This window comes from Bos indicus, chromosome 6 (assembly GCF_029378745.1).
Source record: "Bos indicus isolate NIAB-ARS_2022 breed Sahiwal x Tharparkar chromosome 6, NIAB-ARS_B.indTharparkar_mat_pri_1.0, whole genome shotgun sequence".
Classification (NCBI taxonomy): domain Eukaryota; kingdom Metazoa; phylum Chordata; class Mammalia; order Artiodactyla; family Bovidae; genus Bos; species Bos indicus.
In genome coordinates, this window is record NC_091765.1 from 102,148,541 (window position 1) to 102,170,545 (window position 22,005).

Sequence of the window (22,005 nt, forward strand, 5' to 3'; positions counted from 1 at the left end):
CTTGCATATCAAGCTCCAACTTGCAACATAATGAAGCATTTCAGACAGAAAAACCTGAAGATCCAGATTCCTAATGGGAAAGCTATTTCAAACCTAATTATAAGCAATCAAGAAAAAATAGCTTTACTAGATAATGATAGATTATCAGCTCTATCATTACATATATAAAAGCATCCAGAAGAGAGGAAGAACAAAGTTATTTTTTTTAATTGAAAAGTAGGTGAACTAAGGATGACTGTTACTCTCTTTAGTTTCCCCTCAGTTGTATCACATGCCTTATGGTATCTTAGTTCCCTGACCAAGGATTGAACCCAGGTCCCAGCAGAGAAAGTGCTGAAAGATGACTGTTTTTCTTAATAACTATTTTTAAACTCATAAATATGTGCAATCTTGTAAAATCTGTACAGAACATACAAATCTAACTTGGAAACTCACCAACGCCCAGTAGCTTGTACTGGTAACAATATATTTTTAATTTAAGAGGATATACTGCAGAGAAAAAGAAGATGCCAAGTTCATGTCACTACCAGACCAATAGACTGGATCAACAGATTATCTCACTCTATTCACATATGGATGTGAGAGTTGGACTGTGAAGAAGGCTGAGCGCCGAAGAATTGATGCTTTTGAACTGTGGTGTTGCTTGAGACTCCCTTGGGCTGTAAGGAGATCCAACCAGTCCATTCTGAAGGAGATCAGCCCTGGGAGTTCTTTGGAAGGAATGATGCTAAAGCGGAAACTCCAGTACTTTGGCCACCTCATGCGAAGAGTTGACTCATTGGAAAAGACTCTGATGCTGGGAGGGATTGTGGGCAGGAGGAGAAGGGGATGACAGAGGATGAGATGGCTGGATGGCATCACTGACTCGATGGACGTGAGTCTGAGTCAATTCCGGGAGTTGGTGATGGACAGGGAGGCCTGGTGAGCTGCGATTCATGGGGTCGCAAAGAGTCTGACATGACTGAGCAACTGAACTGAACTGAACTGAACTGATTCTCAGAGAAAACAAAAGCAAGACTCTTCCCCATCTCTATTTTATCCCCACATCTCTATTTTCGTTCTTTGGCTATCTCTGTTTGAGGGTCTCTATCTATTCTTCCCCCACCCTCCGACCATATAATTTCCCATTTTCAAAAAATAAAAGGACATCAAAATGTGTGCAGTAAGAAGTCTTGATCCTGCTGCTGTCCACATTCAGGCCATTCCTCCCTGTCCCCTAGAGGTAACTATTTTTAACAGCATGGGTCTTCTTAGCATTTCTTTATGTAAATACAAGCAAACCTAGGTATATACATATATGCATATATTTCTCATATGCCTTTTTCTATTTCTTGCTTTTTTTTCACATAGCAATACTCTAAATAAAATTTAATATGTTAAAGTCTGGCCATCTTAGAAACACTCATCCTGTACAAATGAGAAAATGTCAGTCTAAAAAGATTACATCTCTATTAAAGGGATGTAATTATATTTAACAATTATTTAACAACTACTAAATAATTATTTAACAATCTTAAAATGTTTCACAGTTCTACACTAAAAGAAAAATATTTGTAAAATCAAATATATACTATCTATGTTTTAGCATGTCTTTAAAAGTTTTAAGAAGTTACTAGTTAAGCCAACTAAATAAAAATTTGTACTTTAACAAATAGTGTGCTTGGAAACAGAGTCATCATGAGACCTAACAATATTCCTTGTATAAAAATAAGTTAGTGGTTTTAAATTGGCTATACTTTGTCGCATTTTCTGTACTGCTAAACAGTAATTACTTAAAATTTCAATAATGTGCTGCTTTATCACAGATTTTAATTTCTCATATTAAAAAATCACTCTGAAATGCTGAAAGCTTAAGTAAATACACTGAATTCAAATATTATTCAACAACATTTTAATGGGAAGCTAAGGGTCTTAGAACTGTGTAAATAATTAAACACTTCCATTTTTCTACCAATATTTCCTATCTCACAACTCCATGCAACCTGGACTGCTCAGCTGGAAACATATTTCTTTGAGTGGAGGTCAGAATGGAGACTTGGCAGAGGAGAGAAAGAAAAATGCAGGATATAACAACCATCCACCAAGTTAATTCAGGGCTTCCCAGGTGGTGCTACTCGTAAACAACCTGACTGCCAATGCAGGAGACATAAGAGACACAGGTTCGATCCCCAGGTTAGGAAGATTCCCTGGAGGAGGAAAATGGCAACCCACTCCAGGATTCTTGCCTGGAGAATTCCATGGAGAGAGGAGCCTGGCGCGCTACAGTGCATAGGGTCACAAAAAGTCGGACAGGACTGAAGCAACTTAGCAAGCAAATTAACTCAGGAATATGCCTCTTCACATCGCTTCAGTCAGGCAGATTTGGCCTGGAGCTGTGAAATAAGGAGTGTGTGAGGTACTCTGTGGCCTTTCCAAGATTCTTTCCAAGAGCAAAGCCTATTTCATATTCACCGGAAAAATCACTATTCTATGGTGGTGGTATTTCAATGAATGGTTTTCCATTCCAGTGCAAATTAATACTATTTTTGGAGTATATATTAAATTCATGGGCCCCTTTTATTTTGAGTGAGAAAAAAAATTATTGTGAAAATAGAGAGGTGACCTAGCAGATAGTCAGAAGTTATTATATCACATCTGTTTGAATTTCTTAAGGCATATGGACATATGCTTGTTTCAAATAAAAGAATACAGAAAGGAGATCAGCTCCATGCCTTAAAACAGAGAAAGAAAAAATGTCAACATATATAAAACAATTAAAGGAAATTAAACATGTACTGAATCACTACTATAAGCAAAGAAAGCATTTGCCCCTTACAACTTCCCAGAGGTTAAAAAAAAAAGTCCTATCAAAAATATGACAAAACTGTCAGATATAGATTTTACCTGCTCTCTATTTAAGAAAATTACATCCATTAAAGATTGTGTATATTCATAAGCAGGACATTAAAAACAAAGAAAAACAGTAAGAACTTTATCAAAACTCGATCAATGATATCTCAGTTGCATCAAATCCTCCCAGTGGGTGTTCCATCTAAACAAATATGTATGTTCACTCTTGTTCAGTTTTGCACAGCCAACTTATCTTTCTTTGAGTTGTTTGTTAGTATGTGTCCTTTATTGTTGAAGACTGAGATGTATGAATTTGAAATTCTTTATATAATGTATAAATCTGAAGCTTTGAAGAGACAATTTTTTAAAACATTATTAATAGGAATAAAAGCATAACCTAACAATTGAACTGAATGATCTTGTATGTTACTAGTTGGCATTGATAAGCTTCTAGAAATTATGAAAATGTAATGAATCATTCTTCAAACATTGAAGTGGCATGTGAACCAAATGATTTTCACAACTGATGCCAAAATAGGAACTAATTTTCTGTTATCATATCATTAATCAGGTGTATCCAGTATAACAGGATTTCTCAGGAATGTCATAGTAAATCTAAAATTGTTTTCCTTTCTTTTCAAAAGTATAAGAAATATTTATCATCTGTGAAGGTAACAGCAAACATGAAATCCATTTATGAAAAAATAAGCCAAAAGTAATCTTCAACTCTTTCAAAGTCAAAAGCAGTCCTTATTGGGAAGAAGAGACTTAAATGTGAAAGGCAAAATGGCTAATTTTAATACATATTTGAGCAATGGCATCCCACTCTAGTACTCTTGCCTGGAAAATCCCATGGACAGAGGAACCTGGTGGGCTGCAGTCCATGGGGTTACAACTGAGCAACTTCACTTTCACTTTTCACTTTCCTGCATTGGAGAAGGAAATGGCAACCCACTCCAGTGTTCTTGCCTGGAGAATCCCAGGAACGGGGGAGCCTGGTGGGCTGCCATCTATGGGGTCGCACAGAGTCGGACACGACTGAAGCGACTTAGCAACAGCAGCAGCAGCATATCCTTAGAAGTACATTATAAAGTTATATTATTTTCAAGGACTACATGCTGTTATATTTGTTGGAAGGACTGATGCTGAAGTTGAAACTCCAATACTTTGACCACCTGATGCAAAGAACTGACTCATTGCAAAAGACCCTGATGCTGGGAAAGATTGAAGACAAGAGGAGAGGGGGACGACAGAGGATGAGATGGTTGGATGGCATCACCAATTCAATGGACACGAGTTTGAGCAAGCTCTGGGAGTTGGTGATGGACAGGGAAGCCTGGCAAGCTGCAGTCCATGGGGTCACAAAGAGTTGGACATGACTCAGTGACTGAACTGAACACGCTGTTATTACTAATATAAATGTATGATTTTCAGAGAATGCTTACAGTAGTAGTATGGAACAGGCAACAGTAGTAACAGAGTAGTTACTGCAATCGTAACTAAGTTAAGCAATAGTAGTAAAAGACAATAGTAGTAAGCAACAGGTTTTTGCGTATATAATGCAAATATTATATCAAGACTTTGGTTTTACCAAAACTATACAAGTGTTAACTTCATTCATGATCATATCAAAATAACTACTTTGGCTCTTTGCTTTCCCCCTCTAAAACAGGCCTCTTGTGTCTCAAAGCTATTACATTTTACTTAGTTTAATCTATATCTAGAGCAAGACTGAAATAATCATGTATGTTATCATAAAAAAAACCCATTTATACAACACTGTGGAGGAAGAAAAAGGCAGTTACCTGCACTGATGACCATCAAACAGAAATTGGGAATTAAACCAACGGACCCTAAAAGACTAGTAATTTGATAGATAATTTTCTATAGTAACAGACAAATTAAGGATACTTTAAACTCTTTTAAAACCAAAAACTAATCTCTTTTATAAGACTTTTACATTTTAGTTCATAATTTACATGTACATTTTTATTTTACTACTGTAGTTATAGTTGAACATGTTATTAATACAATTGTTGACATGATACAAAAATTCATACTTTATGAAACTACTGCATTATTAAAATACAGATAATTCATTTACAATCTGTTTTACATTGAAATAGCTCATAAAGTTCTTGCTTGTTTACTGAAAGAGTTGGGGGAAAAACTCATTGTTACTACAGCTGTGTGCTTGTTCACCCTTCTTTCACCACCCACTGGCTGTTTGCTGAAAGGGAGGGCTGGTGATCTTTCAAAGCATCTCTTTGAATGAGTTTTTGCACAAAAGTGCTTTTACTTTCCATTGAAGGGAAAGAGTAGTATGTGTGTGAGTGTATGTAGGGTGATGACAGTGAAGGGAAAGGCATGGCATGCTGACTACCTCTCTTTACCTCCATCCACATGAAATAATTTTGTCAGAGACCTTGTGATGTAATGAACATAAGCAGTGCTGCTTCAAGAACCAGGCGACAAAGTATGGCACAGAGCTGGCCTTGCCCCTGCAACTGAGCTCAGTCCCACTCTCGCTCTTGGTGAGCAGCTTTGAGAGCACTCAGAGACAATCCCCTGACCCCAGCGTGGATTCCCTCATGGAGGATATTAGCAGCAGTGGAAGTGGCAAGCTCCCTAATGCAAGTGATACTCAGCACCAGACTTTCAGGAGAAGGTGTGAGGACAAGAACAAAGACAAACATTACAACATTACAGAGCACACAGGAACTGTCTCTTGGAGAATTCTGGAAATACGGGAACGAGGTGAGACATTTTTAGGAGTCTAGGGGCCTAGTGGAAGCAGAAGGGGCTAAATTTATATTATTAATATACCTGGAATTCAGTTCATACCCCAGGCTGGTGAGAGCTTTAAAGAGTGATTTTTGGCTAACGGGTTGTTAGCTAACAGATACTCTTCATGTAATTCAAATTGCCAATGGTGGGATTGAGAAGACTTTCCCATTAAGAGAACTGGACAAGAGAAAGGAAGATCATTCAAAGTACAATGAAGTAAGAGAATGCTTATGGCAACCTGAGTAACTGGAGTATATTCTCTGATCAAAGGCAACAGGGGTCGTTCTTCCAGGGACAACAGAGGATGAAATGGTTGGATGGCATCACCGACTCAATGGACATGGGTTTGGGTGGGCTCCGGGAGCTGGTGTTGGACAGGGAGGCCGGGAGTGCTGTAGCTCATGGGATCGCAAAGAGTCAGACACAACAAAGCGACTGAACTGAACTGAACTATTTTGAGAGAGTAGAAAAGTCTCTTTTCCCCCCACCCGCCAACACTATACCTGGAATATTAATCTCTCTGCTATTTGCCCTTTCCTCTTTTCCCCTCTCCCTCCCTCAACAGGGTGACAAGAATAAATGTATCAACCAACAATCAACAAAGATTAATATTTTCTGAATACTTCTGGTGTATAAGATACTGTGCTAAGCACTATACCAGGATTTTTCAAAATAAAATAGAAGCACTATTAAATGACCTTCACTTAGTCAAACCGCGAGATTAACTATCATTCTCCATTCCCTCTATAAGACACACAGACTGATACCTACAGCCTTTGAATGTTTACTAATGAGCCAAATCATGGGATGTGAACATTTATCCTTCCTCCAGCTGAGTTAAAACAACCAAAAGCCATTCATTCATTGCCTTCACAGAATCTGAGTGCCTACCATATGACAGGCACTGTTGTAGGAGCTAGGGACATAGCAATGAATAAAACAGACAAAAATCCTACTTTAATGAAGCTTACATAAAAATCAATTGTTTTAGTTTTCCAAACTCTTAATGTAAGTTATTCCTGCTAATGTAACTAGGTAATTTAATTTTTATATACTTAAGTGTAAAAGACATTTTCCTACTGAAAATAAAGTTGAAGTTTTAAAACGGTTAAAATGGTTCATTTTATGTTATGTATATATTTTACCATAATTTTAAAAAAATGAAGTTGAATGCTACAGAAAGACAAATTGTTGCCACAAATTACCAGAAGCAAAAAAACTGTAATATACTATACAAATATAGAAGCACTCTAAAGTCATATTACTGTGCTAGTGTCCTTTAGGTTCCATATTTCCTTTAACATAAAACAAAACAGAAAATTGTAGCTTTTGCATTTGGAAAGAGTTTATGTAAAAAAGACAACTTGGAACTCATGGTCAGAATCAAAGATTGGCCCAGCATCAAAAGATTTGCTAATGAATGTGTAATGACAGGTTTTTTTCATAAAAGTAAAGTGCTTAAAATTATATATGTATAATTTTTTTTTACACTTTCCTACTTTAACTTTGTAGATGAACTAAAGGACTGCTCAGCTTCAACTCTCTAAGATAAACTTCCTCTCTTCGCGTGGTTGTCAAGTGTGGCCGGGTTCAGTGTTTCTCCCACTAAATGATATTCTAAGTCAGGAGAGGGCCCTAAACTGGTAACCAGTTTCCATAAATTAGATCATTTTCCTCTTAGGTTTTCTTTTAAACATTACAGAAGAGAATGCAAAAATCAAGGCAATCAACTTTTGAGGAATTTCTTACAAAGTGATGCTTTGTTTCATTAAACATTCTGATTCCACCTTACAAAGCCTTTAATGATCAACTTCCCTGCACAGCAGCTCACTCTCATCAGACTTTAGTTTATGTTCCTTAAGACAGAGCATAAACTAGAAAGCTTAACTTCTGATTTGGTTTCCATTTCTGGGAACACTTAAAAAAAAAAGAAGATTAACAGTCATGAACCCTAAGGCAAGTCCTTTAGGTCAGATTTAGATGACAGCATATTCATATTAAATTACCTTGTGTGTGTTCAGACATGGCCAAGTTTCAAAAAGCAGAAGGGCTATGCTTATTTGCCATACTCCCTTCAACCAAAGTGGAGAGGTGGTTCCAAAACCTGCCAGGACAAGTAATAGAAATGAGTCAGAGAGGACCGGCCCCGGTAAGAACTGTGAATTAGGCAGTTTGACTTCAGCGCCACACCCCTTGAGTACTATATACTTCTCTGCCCCTCCCTTGGTATCAGCAGCCCTGAGGGTCACCCTCACACCGCATACCTCTTCTACTCACGCGGAAACTAGCTTCCCCTCATTCCTCTTTCCCCTTCACTAATTAAAATTTACCTCCCCAGTATCTCTCACCCTCAGGGTTTAAAGTGACAGCTACCTAATCTGATAAAGCAATCACATGAATGCCCGAAGAGAGAAAGTTGGAAGGGAAAGCAAATTTAACTTCACACTTCTAAAGTTGACACCTTGCAGTTTAACTCATTAGTGACTAAAAGTGAGAATTACCAGCTGAGGCATTCAGGGGAGAGAAATATTCTGAGTCAGGTGGAGCACCTGGCAAATCAAGTAGGAGGAAGTGAATGCTTTTAGCCTAACATGGTTCCAGCCTTCATCTGAGTGGCTAATAAGTCGTGGTCAAGTTTGGGGGCCAAGGTTTCCCTGGTAGCTCAGTTGGTAAAGAATCTGCTGGTAAAGAGACCCTGGTTCGATTCCTGGGTCAGGAAGATCCCCTGGAGAAGGGATAGGCTACCCACTCCAGTATTCCTGGGCTTCCCTGGTGGCTCAGATGGCAAAGAATCCACCTGCAATGTGGGAGATCTGGGTTCAATCCCTCAGTTGGGAAGATCCCCCGGAGGAAGGCATGGCAACCCACTCCAATATTCTTGCCTGGAGAATCCCCATGGACAGAGAGGCCTGGCGTGCTACGGTCCACGGGGTTGCAAACAGCTGGACACAACTGAGCAACTAACTACACAGTAGTAGTGTGTAGTTAGTAGTCTAGTAGTGCAGTAGACTCTTTGTGACCCCATGGACTGAAGTTCGCCGGGCCTCCCTGTCCATTGTCAACTCCCAGAGCTTGCTCAAACTCATGTCCATCAAGTCGGTGATGTCATATAACCATCTCATCCTCTGTCATCCCCTTCTCCTCCTGCCTTCAATCTTTCCCAGCATCAGGGTCTTTTCCAATGAGTCAGTTCTTCGCATCAGGTGGCCAAAGTATTGGAGCTTCAGCTTCAGCATCAGTCCTTCCAACGAACACCCAGAACTTATCTTCTTTAGAATGGACTGGTTGGATCTCCTTGCAGTCCAAGAGACTCTCAAGAGTCTTCTCCAACGCCACAGTTCAAAAGCATCGATTCTTTGGCACTCAGCTTTCTTTCTGGTCCAGCTCTCACATCCACACATGACTACCGGAAAAACCATAGCTTTGACTAGACAAACCTCTGTCAGCAAAGTGATGCCTCTGTTTTTAAATATGCTGTCTAGGTTGGTCATAGTTTTTCTTCCAAGGAGCAAGCATCTTTTAATTTTATGGCTGCAGTCACCACCTGCACTGATTTTGGAGCCCAAGAAAATAAAATCTCTCACTGTTTTCATTGTTTCCCCCATCTATTTGCCATGAAGTAATGGGACTGGATGCCATGATCTTCGTTTTTTGAATGTTGAGTTTTAAGCCAGCTTTTTCACTCTCCTCTTTCACCTTCATCAAGAGGCTCTCTAGATCCTCTTTGCTTTCTGCCACAAGGGTGGTATCATCTGCATATCTGAGGTTGTTGATATTTCTCCTGGCAATCTTGATTCCAACTACAACTAAACAGTACGGGGGAAATGAGAAAAGAGCCAAGAATCTGGTTGGCAAAAAAAAAAAACAAAACAGAAGCACCACAATTAAATTTTTCTGACAATCTTTCATAGGACTACCTGACCCTGGCACCTAATAAATACTTTTGAAAGTTTCTCTTCAGAATGAAAGAGATTATTTATAATTTCTGTCTCATTAAGTTTAACACTAATTGCAAATATCTGTACAGTTTTGGTTGTTGCTGTTATTTGATTTTTTAAAACAGTGCTGTAAAGTTTACAAATAGCTTTTATACACGTATTTCATTTACTTCAGTTGAACACTGAAAGAACATTACAGGCTAGTACTCAATGGACATGGGTTTGAGCAAATTCTGGGAGATAGTGAAGGACAGGGAAGCCTGGCATGCTGCTTCCATGGGGTTATAAATAGTCAGACATGACCTAGCAACTGAACACCATGTGGAACATATCAGCTATTCCTATTTCCTTCACTTTCTAGAGGAGGAAAATCATGCTCAAAGGAGTTTGATAACTTGCCAAGATTTGTACTTGAGTCTTCCGAGTGCAAATGTTGTGCTCTTCCATTGTACTGAGTTACCAGGCAGCCTCCCAATGCTTAAGAGTTACCTTTGCCACTGCTGTCATGTAACTCCTCATCCTAGGGGAATTCTCACATTTTAAAGAGAGTTCAGCTACCACCAAAAGAAAACAACCTGCTTATTCAATGGAGCCAAGGGTAATTGTAGTCCTATCTGGTTTCCATCACTGCATTTTCTCGCTAGGTAATTCTTGGTTCACTTGGAAATGTTACTACTGCCTCACAAAGTCTTCCTTAAACACTGTTGTAGAGTTTGTGCTCCAATTACCTGCTCGTGTTTTGGAGGATTACTTATCTCTCTTCTGCTTCTCACTTGAGCAAAGTTCCCATCACAGTCCTTACTTTGTAAGCAAGAAAGGATAATATGTTCCTGGGCTTATAGTGGGAAAAAACACTAACATAGTTGGTACAAGTCAAAATACAAATATTTCATATTGAGATGAACACAAGAAGTCAGCTGGGAAAACACTGCTATTTACAGATTTCGATTAGCTTAGGATTCATTTCAACCTTTAAAAGGTGATATTTTAAAATCACTGGCATTTAAAGCACACAATCGCAATGTTTTGGAGAGATATATACCCTTTCCTGAATTTGCTGAAGTGTTTATTAGACACTTTCCCTAGAAAAATACACAAAACACACATTTTTGGAATACAGTCTCAAGGAGACTGTTATGGGGTGATCCCTGGGTCCCACAGAAAACATTTCTTAGGATGGTCCTCAAGTAATGGACATTCCGAGGCTCACGGATCATGTTGTCCTTGCTCAGTTGTTGTGTCCAACCCTTCGCGACCCCATGGACTGCAGCATGCCAGGCACCCCTGACCTTCACTATTTCCCTGAGTTTGCTCAGATTCATGTCCATTGAGTTGGTGATGCTACCTAAGAATCTCATCCTCTGTTGCCCCTTCTCCTTCTGCCCTCAATCCTTCTCAGCTGCAAGGCCTTTTCCATTGAGTCAGTTCTTCGCATCAGGTGGCCAAAGTTTTAGAGCTTCCACTTTAGCGTCAGTCCTTCCAATGACTATTCAGGGTTGGACCATATGGGAGCCCAATTAAATTTGTGTTATGGCCAGCTATCTAATTTCTTTATTGTTAGAAGTGATAAACTATATTGACCTTTTTGTTTATAAGTTTTAATAGAAACTAGCAAAAGAGAAATGGCAACCCACTCCAGTATTCTTGCCTGGAGAATCCCAGGGACGGGGGAGCCTGGTGGGCTGCTGTCTATGGGGTCGCACAGAGTCGGACATGACTGAAGTGACTTAGCAGGAGCAGCAGCAGCAAAAGAGAAAGAGATTTTCTTTCATCTTTTAGAGAAAAATCAGGTATGCTAGCCTCTGAATTAGCACTGTCCTACAGGACTTCTCCCAGAGAAGGCAATGGCACACCACCCCAGTACTCTTGCCTGGAAAATGCCATGGACGGAGGAGCCTGGTAGGCTCCAGTCCATGGGGTTGCTAAGAGTTGGGCACGACTGAGCAGCTTCACTTTCACTTTTCACTTTCATGCATTGAAGAAGGAAATGGCAACCCACTCCAGTATTCTTGCCTGGAGAATCCCAGGGACAGAGGAGCCTAGTGGGCTGCCGTCTATGGGGTCGCACAGAGTCGGACACGACTGAAGCGACTTAGCAGCAGCAGCAGCAGCACAGAACTTCTCCAGGAATTGGTGATGGACAGGGAAGCCTGGCGTGCTGCAGTCCATGGGGTCGAAAAGAGTCGGACATGACTGAGCAACTCAACTGAATAAGACTTCTTGCCATGATCGAAATGTTCTGTGTCTCTACTGCTCTGTATCTGTGCTACACTTGAAACACTCCTAGTTTGACTGAGGAACTGAATTTTTAATTTAATTAAAATTTACAAAAAAATTTTTTTCATGATGAAAACTTTTAAGATCTACTCTCTTAGCAACTTTCAAATATACAATAGAGTGTTATTAACTATAGTGCCTTTGCCATACATTATATGCCCATGAATTTATACATCCCCATGACTTATTTTATAGTGGGCAATTTGCCTTTTTTAACCCCTTTGGCCTTCTATACAAAAGTAAACAATCTTGTGAAGATTTTAAATTAAAACATTTCAGAAATGCAACATTTTCTGGATTTCTAATTCTTGTAGAAACCATTGGTAACACTATAAGTATCACCATATATCAAAACATAGATATATGTACTTTTGAATAGAAATAAGATCATTCTGTATGGCCACTTGATTTTGTCACCAGGTAATATACCTGAGTAACCATAGTTAACTTAATCATTCCACCATTATGGACATTTATTTTGTTTTTAAATTTTCTGACTATCAACAATACTGCAAAGAATATTCTTTTCTTTTTTTTTCTTTTTGCCACACTGCATATGGGATCCTCACTCCCTCTCTGACCAAGGATCAAACACATGATTCCTGCATTGGAAGCCTGAAATCTGAACCACTGAGCCACAAGGAAGGTCCCAGAAAGAGATCATATCTCTGGTCATGGGTATACATATTTTTATAGGAAAAATTTCCAAAAAATAAGTAAAAGGATATAAACATCATAAATTATGAAAGACACTGCAACTGCACTCCCAAATGGAATAACCCAATTTATAATCCTACCAACAATTATGAGACAATATCTATTTCACGTGTTTTCACCAACACCAGATATTACATCTTTAAAAATATTTTTCCAATTCAATAGTTACAAATGTATCATTTTTAGTTTTACTTCTCTATACAGTTGTTTTATTTTTAAATATTTATTGCTTTTTAAAATTTCTTTTGTAAATTTCCTATTTGTTGCATTTTTATTACTCTATAGAAGCTTTACATGACTATGTAGTAAAATTTACAAATTCTTTTAAGGTTTGGGGGGACAAATGGGTAGTTACTGCTACCACCAAAATAAATTCCATATGGATCAAAGAATAAACTGTGAAGGCTATAAAAGCTCTAGAAGAAAATATGGGATAATATTTTTGGTAACAGAAAATAGACTGGCTTGTAGACATATAAAAAGTGCTCATAAGAGAATTGAAAGTACAGATGTAATGTGATAGCATTTTGTATTTATTAGATTGGCAAAGTTCAAAAAAGTTTAATGATGAGGATGTAAAGAAACAGAATGCACTCTCAAAATTTTCATCTGTATTAGAATGACTGTAACTTGTACCACTTCTTGGCTTTGTCCATCAAAACATAAAATGTTACTCTAACATTTTATAACTCAATAAAAGATGAGTATCTTTTATTGCTTCTGAAAGTTTTTCTATTAGTCCTTAGAGTTTGCATATAATTTGCAAACAAATGACAATCCTAACATTTTCAGTGTTTAATTTCTTGTTTCTATTCCACACCAGTGGATAAAGAATCCACCTGCATTGTCGGAGACACAGAAGACTCGGATTAGATCCCTAGGCCAGGAAGATCACCTGGAGGGAGAAAATGGCAACCCACTCCAATATTCTTGCTTGAAAAACCCCATGGACTAAAGAGCTTGGTGGACTATAGTCCAAAGGGTCGGAAAGAGTCGTTCACAACTGAGTGACTAAGTACATTCCATATCTAATTTCATTGGCTATCATTTCCTTACCTGGACTGATGGTGGGCATTCTTGGCCTTGCTCCTGACTCCAGCAGGAATTAGCATAGTGGTTCATTATTCAGCAAGTTTCTGACTTTGATGTAAAATATACATTCTTCAAAACTGTTTATTAAGGAACGATGCTGGATTTTACAAAATCCTTTTCAGTATCAATTAAGGCACACAGTTTCTCTCCTTTGACTTAATATAGTCAACTATATAAGTTTTCTATTACAGAATCATTCTTATATACTTGGCATAATTCCTAACTTCGGCATACATTCGTAATACAGTTCTAGTTCTACTGTTAATATTGTACTTTAATTTTACATTATATCCAAAAAGGAGATTAAACTATAGATTTCTCTTTTGTGTACTCTATCAGGTTCTGGTATCACAGTCATTTATTTTAAAACCAGCCTTTCAGCTCCTATAAGACACAAGGATCACTGGGAAAAAGCCTGGAGGGCAACCACCTGAAAAGGCCTTAATGCACACACAAACACACACACAAACTCACAACACTTTAGTTTTTCTAACTACTTTTGTGAAAATTTCCAAACCATCCTCTTTATACCTTCTTTCTGACATGAATGCATAAGTTATCCCAAGTATTATGGATATTGCTTTTCTTTCTAATAAATGCAGGAACTTTTCTTTCAGTGGCAAAACAGAGGCAGATGTTCCATGAAAGCTTTTATTCTCACAAAATGACCTCTCCCACTCTACCTTCCCAACCCATACTTAAACCAGAACATTTAAAACCTCCTATTTCAGAAAATGAGGGAAGGGCTAGGGAATTGCGCCAATCCTTCATTTCTGTCTCTAGGTCAGCTGGCCTGATCTTCTCATTGTTATTTACTTCACCACTCTATTCCTGCTGTTGCATTTTGGTTTTACATTTTTCTTTCAAATAAATGTCTTTCCTCATCTTTGCTTCCTTCATCCCACTCCCTACCCTTCCAAGTCCAATTTAAATTCCTTTCCTCCTTAATCTGACTAATCCAGCCCATTCGACATACCACAGACTTGCTCTCATTGACTACTGCACTGCACTCAGTGTTTGGCTGCACATTCTGGCTATAATCTCAAATTGTTTCAAGAATGCTAGTTTTCTTTCTTAGGCCTTGCGTTTATCTCCTTGAGGGCAGGGTCCTTATCTTAAAATTCTGCTGTGCATTTTCTATTGTGTTTAGTGCTGTAAGTATACTCAGCCCATATTTGCAAGGCATATTCGACTGAATACATCCATCACAGCTATTCATTTAGTAAATGAGATAATGAAAACGCAAGTGCTCACCAAAGGTAAATCATTATTATTAATTCCCTCATTCATCATACATGTACAGCAGCCTCAGGGGCTAAGGAGCCTAAAGATTGCAGCTCTTATTTTGCTTCATATCTCTCCATTTTGGAACCAGCCAAGAAGGTGAGATTCATCTAGGGCTTAACACGGAGGGGGGAGGGGGTGTGGTCCAAGAATAACTTAACCTGCAGGTCCCCTTGTACCAGGTTTACCTTATACTTCTGAGAGTAAACCCAAACTTTTGAAACTCAAATGATGAGATATCCTTTGCTCTTGAATTCAGTAAGACTTCCTGGTTAAACTGTGGACACGAAAATTTTTTAGCTGCTAGGACATACTTTTACTAAGCTGTAATATGTAGTTCTATAGAAAAATGGGTGTCTTTATTTTATTCCATTATGTCAAACTAAAAACTTCATTTTTTTTTAAACTTTAGGATTATCTGAACTTCAGAAGGAAAATAACAGGATTTTACGTACTTCATTATTATTATTATTTTTTTTTTTTTTCAAAAAGATGAGAATGTGAGTTTTCCTGAGGGCATCTGGGGTTGACTAAGTGTTCCACCGCATCTCTGAAGATCACTTTACAACTCTGGGAAAACTCACCGAGCTGTTTTCGTCGACCCCGCCATTTCCAAGTTGCAATATTGCTGCAGGGAACTGGCACAGCCCCGCTCTTTCTCGCATTCTTCTCCTCACCCTTTCAAAGCCCAAATCCGCCCGGTGAGAATATGGAAACAAGGCTGGAGACAAGGGAGTGCAAAGAGAGGGGGAGGGGTTTATTTAGATTCGCAGAGGAAGAGCAGGGCATTTTTCCATTCTCCCTCGCATTCCCCAGGGCCATAAAGTTCTGTTTCCGAAGTTGGAAGTGTGGGGGCGGTCGGCGGCATTTTCAACTTGGTCTGAAATTACGAGTCCACCCCGGAGGGGCTAGGAACTTTTCCCGCGGGGCCATCAACCTGAGCTTCTGGCAAGCCAGAAGTTCTCGAAAAGCCAGGCCCAAGGCACCGGTTGTCATAGGAACCTGGGCGCCGGTCTCCCCGGCGACCTCGTCTCTAGGGAGGGGGCGGGGCTGAGTGGCCGTCGGGCCAATGAAGTCGAGGGGATGGCTTGGTCGGAGATCCGCGGGGCTTCAGAAGTCCGAAGAGGGTTGATTGACAGGGACTGCGGCGGAGCCAGGCGAGCGCCAGAGGTGGAGCCCGAGAGGAGCCGGGAGCTCCCGCAGCCGCGGCGCGGCAAGGGTGACACACTGGGATTACCGCCCCGAGAGACCGTCGTGGCGGGCGGGCAGCGCTCCCCGGCTTCCCGGTCTGCCTCAGGCATATCTCGGCAGCGCTCGGAGCCGGCGGCCTGAGTTGAGCGGCCTCGCTCCGGAGGGTTTGGGGAAGCCCTTGGAGGCGCGCGGGGCAGCCGAGGGTGCGCGAGCGCTCCAGGGTCTGGCGGTCGGCCGGGGTCGCCGCTGGAGCGGTGTTTCGGAGGCGTGGAGGAGGAGGAGATGCTGCTTCTCTTCTCCCCCTCCCCAGGCTCCTTCTCCAGCTTCTTCGGCCAGCGCCCGCAGCCGCTTGGGGGAGAGGAGGTGGTGGCTTTCGGCGCCCGCGGCGGCTGCCCGCGGCCCGCCTCGACGCCGCGTCCCCGCTGCCCTTGCCCCACGCGTCAGTAGCCGGACCGGGTCTCGGGACGAGCGGGTAAGGACGTGCGCTGTCCTGGGCGCTGGGCTGGAGGGGCGCAAAGTGCCAAACAAAGTGCGCCGCGCTCTCTATTCCTCCCTCTCTCTGTGTTTTTTTTTTTTTTTTTGCTCCAGCTTCTCAAAATCAACCTCTCTATGGCCCTGGTGGAAGGAACTTTTCTTTGGTGGTGTGTTAGGGTGGGGGTGGGGGTGGGGTGGCGGGGGAGGGTAGGAAGGATGAGATGCTGTTTGATTGTGAATTAGGTAGATCCGCCTCCTCGGCGGAGGAAAGTCGGATCCTTGGGAATTAAACCCCAGAGGGGATGAGTACAGAGATTGTGGGGCAATCGAGAGTGACATTACCCGCATCGTGCTACTCCAGCTCTGTGCGTGCTGAGGGAAGGGCTCCCGGAGTCTGTTTCTCATTTCTGTAAATGATTGTGGACATGGTGTGGTTAGAGGCCGCCCAGAAGAATGTGTATATGTGAGGGTTCGAAGAAGAGGGGGTGGGGTGGTGGGGAACAGAGAGCAGAGGGACGGACACTGCCCGATGCAAGCTCTTTTATTGCTCTTCTCCGCGTTCTGGAGTTAACCACCCTCTCCCCGCACCCGCGCCCCCCGCGCCCCCGCCTTTGCTCATTGCAAGATGCTGTAGTACCGAAAGCTGGGAAGCTAAAGTTCGGTAGAGGCAAGAAAGTTTTTACGAAGTTTAATTTCCCTGTATTATAAGTATATTGGAGAAGGACGATCTGGGAGAAATATTACCACTAAAATAGATTTACAGCAATACAGTTTTCGTTGGCCTTACACAGAGATGATAGACTCCTCCACGCACTTGGGCAGCTCATCTGTTCGACAGCCTGTGTCATTTTCGTTTAATTGCATCTTTGAAACAACAAACGCGGTGACTTCATAGGGAGCTTCCTGGAGCTGAGTTTACCTCTCAGAAAATGGGGCAATCGGGTTTGTTTTCAAGGCGGGGACCTAAACAAAATGTAGGACACCTGATCTGTGGGTTGACGGGCGCAGGTAACTAATTTAAATGATATTAAAATTTAGATCTACAGAGGTTACTAAAGGATTGGGGGATGGGGGGGGGAGGAAAGAAGTTATTGTATTTTGAAACAAGCTTTGGTATTTTCCCAAATTCTTAATGACTGGGTTGGCAGGATCAACGTGAAAACTTGCTTCATGCTCATTGCTCGCTTGTGTTGTGCTATGATACAGATTATTTTTTGTATTATCATCGGCATCAGTAAGTTCTTGTATGTATTGATTCAGTAAATTCGTACAGAGGCTAGTGGACTGCTTTACGATCCAGTTTTAGATTAGTTTACGTTTTTCATAATAACTTTGTGTTCTGACTTTGATGTTCTAGCGGCTTTGTGGGAGTATGTGTGGGGGAGATGGCAGAATGGAAGCAGAAATTAAATAGAAAAAACATCTAGGTTAGTTATTAAGAAAAGGAACTAATTTGTAGTGTGTTTCACTTTTACAAGAACTTATTTTTAGCTCTTATGTAGTTTGTCTTGGATTAACATTTGTTCCACCAAAACTTTTACTTGCATGAGAAGCCCACTTATTTTTAGGAGAGTGATTACCAGCATTTTAAAATATTTATAGATAGCTTGTCATGTCACAAGTAACACATATACACAAACCGTAAAAACCAGTGTCAATTGCAAGGACGGACTTAGATACTATGATGGGATCAAAAGTTTTAAAACCTACATTATTTTTTCTGGAGGCATGCCTCAAATGAAAAGTGAATGTGAAAATTAGCTAATCAGTTGTTTTCAGTAAATGATAGACATCAGTCTTGAATGGAATTTATGTTTTGTTTTTTTTAATTAAGAAGAACAGGTCAAATCCTTGCTTTATTCTACTTTAGTAGGTCAGGGATGGGATGAGGAACATTGTAACTTCTTCTGTATCAGTTGAGTATGTATTTTTTTAGCTCATCTTATTGCCCAGGCCAGACTTCCTAGAGAAAGGGATTATTGGGGATAAGCTCCTGCTGCTGCTTCCTTTTTATTTTTTTTGAACAAGAGTTTGTAATTTTTAAATAGACTACAAAACACTTTTGTGGTGCAACTGAATTGTAATTAATACCAATTGAAATCGAAAGGAAACAGTTAGACCTCAAGCCTGTGCATCTAGGAGTTAACTCCTATCAACATTTTCTTATTTTGGAATATGCTTTGGGAGAAGTCTGTGCCATGAATTAGAAGAGTGAGTTGAAGGTTTTCTCCTGTCAGGCCTCTGATGTAACCAAGTGTTACTCATTTGAGTTGATGTCTCTTTGCAAGGCTGGGGCCTGAAAAAGGAGAAAGGATATCTGGTCTCAGGACTGAAGAGTTAGTGCTGATGGGGAAGGGTGAGGGTCTCTTGGGCTCTTTCCCATTTTTTCCACTGACAGCTTTTCTTAATTTGAAACTTAAGAACAACCCAGGAACTGCATTTAAAAAGCTTTTAAAGAGCAAATTATGATAGAACATTAAATGGTCTAAGTTAAATTAAAAGTTACATAGTCAGTGTAAATTTGTTGTTGCCCAGGAAATCCCATGACAGACTCGTAGGTATGTCACATCAAAACCATGGTCTGTAGTTGACAGACTGAGAGGCCGAACTTAAAGGTTGCAGGGAGAAGGATGGGGGAAGGGATGGTTAGGAAGTTTGGGATGGACATGTACACATGCTATATTTAAAATGGATAACCAACATGGTTCCACTGTGTAACACATGTAACACAGGGAATTCTGCTCAATGTTATGTGGCAGCCTGGATAGGTGGGGAGTTTGGGGGAGAATGGATACATGTATTTGTGTGGCTGAGTCCCTTTGCTTTCCACCTGAAACTGTCACAACATTGTTAATGGGCTATACTCCAATACAAAATAAAAAGTTAAAAAACTTGTCTGTAAACTGCTCTATGAGGAAGAGTTCCAGTCATCCTGTGAGTCTAGGGGGCAAAATGAAAACCCCTGTCTTATTCCTGTTTAGTGACAGGAGGCCCTGTGACTGCGCGGCCTGTATGAAGGCTGGATGACAGTAGCTAACAGCTTGTGAGGCAGAAGGAGACCAGTTATTTAACTTCTTAAGGTAGAAGGATAGCAACTCCTGTGTGGTCTAGTGCAGAGACTGGTGGGGAGTTGAAGCACCGATGCACATGTTTTTTTCCCCAGGGTTTGCTTAGGAAATACAGGAGCTGGTCTAAGCACCTGTTTAAGGAGGTTTGCCTTAGCCTGTGCTCCACCACTGAATCCTGCTTTTTATTTTTCTTTCTTTGATTCCAGTATGAGAATTTATTGAAACAGACTTCCTCAGAGAGAATTCTGCTGTACTGTAAAGAATGTGTACTTTACTGTTTGAGAAACATGTGTCCAAATCCTCGGGAACATCTTTTATTTTCCACATCTGTAATTTAATAATACCTACTTCTCATAGTATTTTGAGAATGAAATTAATAATATATATAAAAGTGGCAAGTGCAAATTGACAGTAGTTTATTTCCTCCTTTTTTAATCTCTTTTACATATTTGAAAACATTCAGTAATAGCAAAACTTATGTTGGTACACCGAAATTATTCCTGAATGTTTAGAACATGTAACTCACCATAGTCCTCAGAGTGAACTTGAATCTGGGTTGCCAAAAGGCCCTCTTGCCTACCAGCAAATAAATGTCTTTGGTTGTATACTGCATCTGTGCTTAATAGACAGTTTCTTAGTTTCTTTCTAGTTTAGTGATACTCTGGCTGCATGATAGAGTCACCTGGGTGGCTTTTAAAAATCTTAATGCCCAGGACTCAACTCAGACCAATTAAACTAGAATCTTTGGGGTTAGGACCCAGACAAACATATTTTTGGAAGCTCCCTAAGAAATTACAATGTGGAGCCAACTTGTGAACCAATATTCTAGTCCTCTCTAGAAGGTTAGCATAGAAAATTCGATTCTCAAAAATGTAGCACCAATATTGTTACATTATGTACTTTCCTCTACATAAATCACAAGAATTTAAAGAAAATAAACTTACGTCTCTGTGTATATACACATCTACAGGCTTTTTACTATTTGAATCAGAATGTAAGGTGTAAATGTTTCCCTCCAGTTCCTTAAAGCTGCACATGTTGTTAACTTTAAATTAATTAGGTATCATTTAAAGTTCAGTTCCTTATTTCACTGAAGAATTTTTTTAAACCATTTTATTGAGATATAGTTGATTTACAATGTTGTGTTTAGTTTCTGCCGTACAGCAGAGTGACTCAGTTGTATATATATTTTTCATTTTTTTCCCATTATGGTTTATCACGAATATAAATTATCATTCCTTCTTGTTTATCCATCCTATAATAGTTTGCATCTGCTAATCCTAAACTCCCTCCCCTCACTAACCAAATTTTAAGGATTCAGCAGCTACTTTTGGCTCAGTAGCCGCTGTATCGAACAGCTCGGCTATGGAACATTTCTGTCACCATAGAAAGTTCTGTATTAACCTAGAGATTTTAAAATTTATATTCCAGTTTCTCCTTTGAAATGAGATATATGTGACATATATATAGTCTTTTCTGTCAGATTTATAATTGAAAGTATATATAGTATTATTTTTGATAGTTTTTTTAAGGAGAAATACCACATTTTTGATGCTTATATTTCCTCTTTCTTCAGTTTCTTGTACCTAGCTGTGAGGTGTTCTTTCCAAGTTAACCGAGAAGAGGAACTTGAATGTCCTTATATTTGTCATTTATATCAGTATGCTCCGAATCTAAATAGATTCAGGAAACAGAAATTCATCAGTTCAGCCTAAGTGCTGGAATTTGATTCAAGGTTTTTCTTTCTGGGGGAGGTTCTTTTTTTTCTTTTGCAAATGAAGTCTCTTCGTTGTCATATGATATGATTGAATTTTCCAACAGAGAATCATCTTTAGTTTTAACATGAACATGCACCAGAGACTTTTTCTTCCCACAAGAAAGCATCCCCTTTAACAAAAACGAGGTTCCTAAGCAGTTTGAGATGTTTTAAAGCTAACACTACGTCATCAGTTTTAGTGGTATTTGTCACTTGTTAAACACTGAGGCTCAACTTAGAGGAAACTGTACTCATAGTTCATCTCAGCTGCACACCGCCCTCCCCCCCACCGTAAAAAAAAGTCAGTTTTCCTTATTGTCTTAGGGTTTTAGACACTTTTTCTAGAAAAATGTAATTTCTAAAATAAGCATTTAAACTATTAAGGGATTACTTATTTTAGGTCATTGTGTAGTCAAATACCTCTCTGCAATATATAGTGCTGAAGTGAAGAAATAATCAGTATTTTGACCCAGGAGTTTCCCTTATCATAAGATTTTGAATGATAAATTTATTCCCCCGGCCAGAGTCTTTCATATTCTTGGCTTTGAGGTATAATTTCGTAGGATTATTTGAATGCACTATTGATTAAAGT

At 39.8% G+C, this 22,005-nt stretch overlaps 2 protein-coding genes across 4 annotated transcripts in view; one reads left to right on the plus strand and one right to left on the minus strand.

Annotated features, from left to right (window-relative positions):
- The window catches only part of MAPK10 (mitogen-activated protein kinase 10), a 623,107-nt gene extending 607,216 nt beyond the window's left edge, over window positions 1-15,891 (minus strand). Inside the window, exons 1-2 of one of the 2 annotated variants that reach the window (XM_070791729.1) lie at window positions 15,509-15,891; window positions 7,623-7,720 (exon numbers count right to left, since the gene is read on the minus strand). The gene's annotated coding sequence lies outside the window, so the exon portion shown is untranslated. The remainder of the gene's footprint in view (window positions 1-7,622; window positions 7,721-15,508) is intronic. The other variant, XM_070791731.1, reaches the window with a different exon arrangement.
- A 215-nt stretch (window positions 15,892-16,106) lies between these two features.
- Window positions 16,107-22,005, plus strand: part of PTPN13 (protein tyrosine phosphatase non-receptor type 13) — a 221,091-nt gene continuing 215,192 nt past the window's right edge. Inside the window, exon 1 of one of the 2 annotated variants that reach the window (XM_070791737.1) lies at window positions 16,107-16,587. The gene's annotated coding sequence lies outside the window, so the exon portion shown is untranslated. The remainder of the gene's footprint in view (window positions 16,588-22,005) is intronic. The other variant, XM_070791738.1, reaches the window with a different exon arrangement.